The sequence below is a fragment of the Mustelus asterias genome, chromosome 10 (genome assembly GCF_964213995.1).
Source record: "Mustelus asterias chromosome 10, sMusAst1.hap1.1, whole genome shotgun sequence".
Taxonomy (NCBI): Eukaryota; Metazoa; Chordata; class Chondrichthyes; order Carcharhiniformes; family Triakidae; genus Mustelus; species Mustelus asterias.
This window is the reverse complement of record NC_135810.1, coordinates 25,195,109-25,205,089: the sequence shown is the minus strand read 5'-3', so window position 1 is coordinate 25,205,089 and position 9,981 is coordinate 25,195,109. Positions and strand designations below refer to the sequence as shown.

Below are 9,981 nucleotides of genomic sequence, written 5' to 3'. Positions count from 1 at the left end.
AGAGACACAAAATCAAGTTACAGGACTTTAACCAGGTGTTGTTAAAACTCTTACTGTGTTTACCCCAGTCCAACACCGTCTTTTCCACATCATGACTTCGCCGGTGGCCAGGGAGGAATTAAAATTTTGGGCCAGAGCCCCTGCAATTCCACAACAACCTGGGACACAATTCATCCGGACCTGGAGATTTGTCCACTTTTAAGCCCACCAATACCTTGTCGCTCCCTGTGATAATTTTCTGTAGAGTCTCACAGTATCTCTCCCCGATTTCCATAACTACCTCCTTATTCTCATGGGTGAAGACTGGAATATTCATTTAACACCCTACCAATGTCCTCTGTCTCCACCCACAGATTCCCCCCTTGGTCCCTAATTGGCCCTACTCTTTCCCTGGTTATCCTCTTCCCATTGATATACTTATAGGATATCTTAGGATTTTCCCTACTTTTATCAGCCAGAGCTTTTTCATATCCCCTCCCTGCTCTCCTAATTGATTTCTTAAGCTCCATCTTGCATTTTCTGTACTCCACTAATGACTCCACAGACTTATTCCCTTATAGTTGTTAAAAGCCTCTCTTTTCCTTCTCATTGTATCCTGAATGTATCTGGTCATCCATGGTTCTCTGGGTTTGTTACACCTTCCTATTATCCCAGAGAGAACATGTTGGGCCTGCACCCTCCCCCATTTCATCTTTGAACACTCCCACTGCTCTTCTGTAGATTTCCCCATAAGTAACTCATTCCAGTCTACCTTGGCCAGATCCTGCCTAATTTTGTTAAATCTGCTCTCCCCCAATCCAAAACCTTTTTCTGCAACTTGTCCATTTCAAACTCCAGTGGACCCAGGTAGTCCAGGAGGCTGGAATTGATTCGTGCCATGGTTAACCTTTCGAAGCACTTCATAATGATGGATGTCAGAGCCACCGGCTGATAGTCATTAAGGCACGCTGCTTGGCTTTTCTTAGGTACCGGGATGATGGTCACCTTCTTGGAGCAGATAGGGACCTCAGATTGTTGTAAAGAGAGGTTGAAGATGTCTGTGCATACTTCCGCCAGCTGATCCGCGCAGGATCTGAATGCTCGTCCGGGTACCCCATCTGGGCCAGTTGTTTTCTGTGGGTTGACCTTCAAGAAAGCTGCTCTGACATCTGAAGTGGTGACCCCAGATACAGGTTCATCCAGGGCTTCCAGGGTGGAGGGCATGCTCTCGCTGACCTCTTGCTTAAAACGGGCATAGAATGCATTCAGCTCATCAGGGAGGGGTGTGGTGGAGCCAGCGATTTTACATGCCTTCATCTTGTAGCCTGCTAACAGTCTGGGTCCCCTCCCCCACCAAAATAGTTTAAATTCTTTCCAACAGCACTAGCAAACCCACCCGCAAGGATGTTAGTCCTGTTCTGGTTCAGATGTAGACTGTCCCGCTTGTACAAGTCCTACCTTCCCCAAAAACAGTCCTAGTGGTCCAGGAATCTAAGAAGTCCAGGCAACGTGCACCATGGGTAGCCTGAAATCCATATCAAGCCTCATGCTCAGTCCTGCTGTTTGAGGCGGACACATGGGAATTAGACAAAGTTTTTCTCTTTGTACAGAGAGATTTAATGATCTCACTTAAGCACCATTGCTCTGTAAACTGTGAGAGGTTTCCTAGATCTCCAGCAGTAACCAGCTTAATTGGTGGTACAGTGGTTAGCACTGCTGCCCCACAGCACCAGGGACCCAGGTTCGATTCCCAGCTTGGATCACTGTTTATGCAGAGTCTGCACATTCTCTCCGTGTCTGCATGGTTTCCTCCGGGTGCTCCGGTTTCCCCTCACAGTCTTAAAGACGTACTTGTTAGATGCATTGGCCATGCAAAATTCTCCCTCGGTGTACCGGAACAGATGCTGGAGTGTGGCAACTCGAGGATTTGCACAATAACTTCATTGCAGTGTTAATGTACTTGTGACACGAATAAAGAAACTTAAACAAGTCATACTCAGCATCACTACAGCATTCGCTGACCTGGATTGGCCCCCAGTCAAGCATCATGATGATATTAATATTTTCTTTCTTGTTTACAAACCCCTCCAAGGTCTTATCTTTCCTTGTCTCTGTAATCTGCTCCATCCTCAAAACCCTCCATCGTATCTGTACTCATCTAATCCTGGACTCCTGTGCATTCCTGAGTTCAAACATTTTACCTTCAGTTACCTCAGCCCTGATTTCCATAATTTCCTCTCGACTAATTATCTCAATGTGATTCTTTAAGACATGACTTGAAACCTATGGGCTGTCAACAGGGTTTTGCATGGCCCACAACTCACCTCCGCACAGACAGTGACCCAAGCCGGAAATCGAACTCAGGTCCCTGGCATGGTGAGGCGGCAGTGATAACCAATGTACCACCCGTGCTGTCCTAAAATGATGGTGCACAATGTGGGATTCAAACCCACAACGCTGAGATTAAGGGTCTCATGCTCTACTGACTGAGCTAACCGGGCACATCATTGGTGTGAATTAGGACACTCATAACAGAATATTGGATAATCGCAAGTTTATGGAGAGCAGAGCATTGGACACCATCCGGGAATGCATTGAAATCATCAAATTTAGAGATAACAAAAGCATAACTGAAGGGTTCAGGGGCAGATGGTCTGAGGCAAAGGCCAAGAGATAGGCCACTTTAGTGATGGTGCGAAAATGTGGTTGGAAAATCAACTTGGCATCATATAGACACCGAGGATGCAAGCAGTCAGTTATCTCAGACAGTTGCCAGGGAGACAGATTGAGTCAGTAGCTAGGTAATGGAGTTTGGAGCGGGGATCTAAAAACATTAGCTTTAAACTTTTGCAATATTTAATTGGAGGAAATTTCTGCTCATCCAGGGCAAGATGACGCATAAGCAGCTTGATAATTTAACAACAAGGAAGGTGGTGATGAGATAAAACTGGGTGTTTTCAGCATATATGTGAAACATAATGTTGTGCTTTTGGATGATGTTGCTGAGGGGCATAAAGTAGTTGAGAAATAGAAGGGAGCAGATGTTTGATTCTTGGGGAACACCAGTAACAGTGCAGGAGCAGTATGATAAATAATACCCTGGCGACAAATAGATAAAAATGGTATCAGCTAAATGGAGATAAAGTTTGAAGGTTATTTATTAGTGTCACAAGTAGGTTTACATGAACACTGCAATGAAGTTACTGTGAAAATCTCCTAGTCGCCACACTCCAGCGCTTGTTCGGATACACTGAGGGAGAATTTAGCATGGCCAATGCACCTTTTTTTAATTCATTCGTGGGACATGGGTGTCGCTGGTTGGCCAGCATCTATTGCCCATCCCTAGTTGCCCTTGAGAAGGTGGTGGTGAGCTGTCTTCTTGAATCACTGCAGTCCACGTGCTGTGGATTCACCCACAATGCCGTTAGGGAGGGAATTCCAGGATTTTGACCCCATCAACTATGAAGGAACGGCGATATATTTCCAAGTCAGGATGGTGAGTCGCTTGGAGGGGAACTTGCAGGTGATGGTGTTCTCATTTATCTGCTGCCCTTGTCCTTCTAGATGGAAATGGTCGTGGGTTTGGAAGGTGCCGTCTAAGGATCTTTGGTGAATTGCTGCAATGCATCTTGTAGATAGTACACACTGCTGCTACTGAGCGTCGGTGGTGGAGGAATTGAATGTTTGTGGATGTGGTGCCAATCAAGCGGGCTGCTTTGTCCTGGATGGTGTCAAGCTTCTTGAGTGTTGTTGGAGTTGGACCCATCCAGGCAAATGGTGAGTATTCCATCACACTCCTGACTTGTGCTTTGTAGATGGTGGATAGTCTCTGGGGAATCAGGAGGTGAGTTACTCGCCACAGTATTCCTAGCTTCTGACCTGCTCTTATAGCCACTGTGTTTATGTGGTGAGTCCAGTTGAGTTTCTGGTCAATGGTAACCCCAAGGATGTTGACAGTGGGGATTCAGTGAAGGTTATATCATTGAATGTTAAGGGGCGGTGGTTAGAGTGTCTCTTATTGGTGATGGTCATTGCCTGGCATTTGTGTGGCGTGAATGTTACTTGCCACTTGTCAGCCCATGCCTGGATATTGTCCAAATCTTGTTGCATTTGAACATGAACTGCTTCAGTATCTGAGGAGTCACGAATGGTGCTGAACATTGTGCAATCATCGGCGTACATCCCCACTTCTGATCTAACCAGCATGTCTTTCGGAGTGTGTTAGGAAACTGGAGCACCCAGAGGAAACTGATGCAGACACAGGGAGAACATGCAGACTCCGCATAGACAGTGACCCAAGCTGGGAATCAAACCCGGGTCCCTGCCACTGAGAGGCAGCAGTGCTAACCAGTTGGATGACAGTAGAGAGGCATAGGATGAAGATGGTGTGTTCAACTGTGTCAAAGGCTTCAGACAAGTTCAAAAAAGGTGACATATTTACCTTCATCATAGTCAGACAGTGTTGAATTTAATGGCTTTGACGGTGGCCTCACAAACTGGCCATTAAGCCGGTGGGAATGGCCCTAATGAGATTTATTCCTAATCAGGCACTTATCTGCCTGCCATCTAGGCTCCTGAGTTATTCAAAATGAGGGTACTAACTCCAAGAGCTGTCAGCTTATCAAAGGCCCTCAGCTCATCAGACAAGCTGCAGCACTGGCAGTGGTGCCCACTGCTCGTTCTACAGGAGCTCTGTGATGAGGAGTAGGCATGTAGGCTCCAGAAGAGAGGGAAGTGATTTTGACTCATTGGAGCCAGTCAGCCAAGACTTTGCGGGGGTAGGAGAAGGATGGTATGGTGGACAGGGCAGGGTTAGTGGGCTGGCGAGGGAGGAGGGGCGTGATAGTTTTTCAGCAGGCTTGGCCTTTGCTGCCATCAGGGCCCTCCATTGGTCATAGGGTATCCAATCAGGTGACCATGAATGCTAACCCTGATTTCACAGGCAGGGTGATATGAGGGAATATATGGTGGCCTGCCCACCCGGCGAAGCCACTGACTTCACTGGGGGAGTCAGGAAGACAATGGACTCTCCTCCTTGAAGTCTGCTCCTGGCATTAAGTGCTGCTCATAGGATATAATTTATGACTTTGATCAGAGCTTTTTCAATCTTGTGGCAGGGTGGAAGGCTAGTTGGAGGGTTTCAAATGGGGGAATTCTGGAAAGGTTTGGGAGGCAACAATATGTTCAAGGACTTTGGAGAGGAAAGGAAGGTTGGAGTTAGGGTGGTAGCTTGCATGGGCTGATGTGTTGAACAGAGAAATGATAATGACATGTGTATCATGTACACCTTTTATTGTCCCCTGAGGAGAGATTTCATGAAATCCTTTTCTTGCTTACACTCATCCCACAATCCTCCAATATTTCAGCTTAAGTTTCAGCAGAATAATTGAAGAATATTGATAGTTTCACAGAGAGAAATAAATCATTGGGGATGCCTCAGAGCATCAATTGTAGAAAATTACAGATCCTTGTTATTAACCTTAGAAACCCTTAACACTTCAGCATTTTACATTCACTAAGTTTTCATAGTCTTCCTGAGGCAGCTCAATAAGCCAAAGGACAAATCTTGTAAATTTCAATTACTTAAACTACCTAGGTTCAGATCTGGGATTCAGTTCGTCTTTAATACAGGGATGAATATATACCAACTGACTCTTGACATGTATGGAAAGTCTGCAATACATAAATCTGTGGTTTGAAAAGATGATTATGTTTTGGACCGTCTCTTTAATTTAAAGTAAAAGGATGTAATGAAAAGCAACATATGACCTGCAGTTAGCTCCACCCAGCAATAAGCCAATGTGAGCTGGTCACCAGGTGGACAATAAGCCCAAGCAGAATTGTCAAATGGAAACACAAAACAGAGCGTCAGGTTTGGCTTGAGTAGATTTACAGAAACTCGGGCAGTCTGTTTATTTAAACAAAGAGCTAGACAGAATAAGAGAGAGAGAGCAAGAAAGAGAGAATTGGAAAGCAGATCCTACTGTGAGCATCAGCAAAAATAATGTTCCTTACCATCAACCAGGCAGAGTGCTGATGGAAACATGTCCTCTGGGTGAAGAGAAGAAACCTGCAGAGATTTAAGAACACAGGAAGATTTGTTCTGTTGAGTCCAGGAGAAGGAATCATCAGAGTGCTGCCGGAAGTCAATTTGGGGATTCTCAGATGACTGATGGAAAAAAAACTTTTGGTGAACGACTCAATGAAATGGGGAGAAACAAGCAGACTGGAAGCTGGGAGAAACTGTTTCCTGTAAAAACTGCAATTCTGTGCAGAGTGTGCCACAATATATAAATATGGAGTGGGGGTTTGTGAGTGTTAAAATGTTATTCAGGGAGATATATTCTGTAGTTTAGTGTATTAGTTGCCAACTAAGTCATGTTTAGTCAATGTTGATTTTAGTTTGTTAGTTACAGTAAAGGTCTTAAAAATTGAAATCTTGGGCCAGGATTTTGTACCCACAATGAACACGGGTGCGAATGGTGATGTGGATGGAATATCCCATGAGAAGCCAAAGGTGAGATCCTCATGGCCCAATTGTCCCTGCTCCCCACCACTGAGGTAAGGAAGGTCAGGAACTCCATTAAAATATATTTGAAGATCATTAATTCACTTCCTTGCTATATTGTTCCCCACATTGGGATACCGTCCCTGCCAATTTGATGTCACGTTGGTGAGGTTTACAAGAGATATTTTTAAAAATGAACTTGATGAAGGGAACCCACTGGGGGTGCAGAGGTATGTATGGATTCTGGGAAAAGAGGGATATGCCTGGGTAGTACGCTGTCACTGTCAGGTGGGGTGTTCCTCTGTGGAGCTCCATGGGTTCGGGGGAGGGGAGATTCCCCATGTCCATGGGGAAAAGGGGGTTTCCTGTGTCGGTGGGAAGCAGGTTTTCATGTGTGTGGGGGATGGGGAGAGTCTCATCTAACTTTTAATTGGAGATTGGGTGCCCTAATCTCTGGAAACATAATGCCACCCACCAGCACGACAGCATGGGGAATGCCTCCAAGATTTTTTTCTTCTTGGTGCTGAGCAAGATGGTGAGAAAAACCAACTATGCAGTCAACAAAATGCACACCACTTTTCCCACCTGAGCCAGCACTTAAAAAGAAAAGTTCCCCCCAAGTTGTTCAGTTCCTTTCCATCATTCACAGCAAATTCAAATCTTTTTCAAAAAACTTATTGGTCTGTACAGTGATCATAACACCATGGAAAAATGGTGAAAGGCAAGTGACTCTCTATGGCAATAACAGAAAAGTGGAGATGTTGTTTGTGCCTTCAGATCCTGAAGCAGATAAAGCAGGCGATGCACCTCAGTCACAGTGCACTCATTCCTTGTGGCTGAAAAGTCCACTCCACAATTTCCTTTTTGTCAGTGCTGCCCTGGTTCTCAGATGAATGTAAAAGATCCCTTCGCACTATCTTGAAGAAGTGCATGGGAGATGTCTCGAATGTTCTAGCCAATAATAATGCCTTAATCAATATCACGGAAACAGATTTTCTATTCATTATCACACTCCTGCTTGTCACTGTGTGGAAAATTGACTAGTGCATTTCTTGCATCAGAAAAGTAACTGTACTTCAAAAGTGATTCATTGGCTGCATTGAGCTTTGAAATATCCTGTGGTCATGAAAAGCAGTTCATTCTTTTCTTAATAAATTCAAATTTTTATATGACCGATCTTCACTCTGAATCAGAGTTTGGAGTTCACTTTTATTTTTAATTCCCTCCTAGTGTAATTCTGCACAATTTTCTCATGATGATATTTTAACAAAGTTTTTGTCTCTTTAACAGGCATTTTACAATCAATGCAGCATTACGTTGTTTTGCTCATTTACTTACAATCCATTGAGGCAATGAATACTTTTTACACATATCACAAGAACCCCATTGGCATTCACGCAGCCAGAGATCTTATAATATTAACAACGACTTGCATTTATAAAGTGCATTTAATGTTGGTAAACATCCCAAGTTTCCTCACTGAAGCACAATTGACATGGAGCCAAGGAAGAAGTCAATCGGAGTAGATTCTAAATGTTGACTGAATATAAATTTAAGGAGGGTCCTAAAGGATAACAAGTGGTGAAGAAAAGTTGAGGTGGGAATTCCAGAGCTTGTTGAAGGCACAACTGCTAACAGTGGGACAAAGATGGGAAATATCTAAGAAGCTAATGTTAGAGGCAAGAGGAACACAGACAACATCTCCACTTTTCTTGAAGTGTTGTGAACCTGGTGTACTGTCAGCCAACTTGGACCCTGATGATATGTCTTCAGATAAAGTCAGCGGAGGACAGCATTTAGGTGAGAAATCGAGCAAAAATGTGTTACCGTTTAATACTGAACATGTTACATTTCATTGAAATTAAGATTCAAAGGAGCAAATGTCCCTTGGGTGTTTCACAGAGCATGCTTTGCTGTGTCTATGTATGCCATTGATTGCAGAGGAAAACAAAATAGAAGATCTATATTGGTGAAAATCTTCATTTGTAAAGAAGAATACAAAAAGTTCACTGAATATATTAACTATTTCCCTAATCCTCAATTGGCACCTAATCCAGTTTGTGTGCAGTGTAAACCCTGGATCAAATGACCTGTTTCTGCTCTGTACATTCTATTTAAACTCATAACGTTTCTATATATCAGGATATATTTTGACTCAATTTGTGGTCTGAACGCAAGGTTCATGGTGGTAATTTGATCCAGTGAGTCTGGCAAGATTTTCCACCTATGAAGATTACTGGCTGAACATCCTTCAGGTCTTGCTGACCTCTGTGTCTGAATGATTAATATGTGCTGCTGGTGAACAAACCTCTGTGCTATGAATGTGAATTCATAAAATCTATCCCACAGGGCCTTATTTACTTCTGTGCATCGTGTTTAATAATGTTGAGAAAACAGTTTCCTAGAGTCTCCGTCTGCTGCAGAGTCTTGCTTGACAGGAGCACAAATGAGACAATGGGGTGTAGGAGGCATACAAAATTAGGTCCACCAAAAACTGGGCATTAGATGTGCATTGACAGGTGAGCAAGTTTGACTGAAGATTTTTATTTTTTCACTGGGACGCACATTTTGCCTCCCATTTTAAAATACTTTGTTAATAATGTTTTTTAAAAAGGCTTTTGAAATCCTTGTCAAGGAAAACACAATCAAGGGGTTGCATCTTAAAATTCAATTATACATTCAGCAATATTTTTGGTTTCATTATGTTCCTTTAACAATGAATAAAATTGAACAGAGTATTAGGGATGTCAACTCCATACTTAGCCTCTTCCTGCCAGGGTTAAAATTCAGGCTAGAATGTCTATATCGGGTCGGCTATTTTATTTAGGTGTTGGCAATGGCCCTTGATGTTATGTTGAATGCTACTGTGCACCCTGAAGACCAAGCTCCATGAAGAACATTATTAAGATTGGAATATATTTATCAACTGCCACATTGTGTTCTAATTACATTCCGTATGTTGCACTTGTGCACAATATGATTAATACGGTACTTATCGGGGAATCCGCACAGCCCTTCAATCTCCTGAGGACCATTATCCACCATAAGTGCAGGCAATCCACTCAACCAGATTACCTCCCAGACAGCGAAGGTGAAAATATGATTGTGTTACAGATTCTGATGTGAGGCATTACATAAGACCAGTGCCATGAGCAAGGGTATCCTCAGACACACAGCAATAGGTATTGTTGGAACCTCTCTTAAGTATTCTCCTACTGATTATGTAGCGGTTGGGTTTCATGGTCCAATATGTAATGAAAATCCTTATTGGCATTTTTGGAAACATATGACAGACAGCCATCAAAAAGGGATTTGATGCAGTCTTCTGGCCCTTTAATTGATGAGTGTGCAGGAAGGAGAGAAATTGTTCACTCTCCAGGCTAGTATCATCTCATATGTGATGTTAAACCAAGTCTTGATCTGCTGATCCAATTGTAAATATTACTTTTAAGTCAAATAAAAATGAAATACTACGGAAGCTGGAAATCTGAAAT

At 43.2% G+C, this 9,981-nt stretch overlaps 1 non-coding gene across 1 annotated transcript; it reads right to left on the bottom strand.

Moving 5' to 3' along the window:
- Positions 1-2,407: 2,407 nt before the first annotated feature.
- trnak-cuu (transfer RNA lysine (anticodon CUU)) lies at positions 2,408-2,480 on the bottom strand. Its single transcript has one exon. It is a non-coding gene; the product is annotated as a tRNA-Lys (tRNA).
- Positions 2,481-9,981: the final 7,501 nt, after the last annotated feature.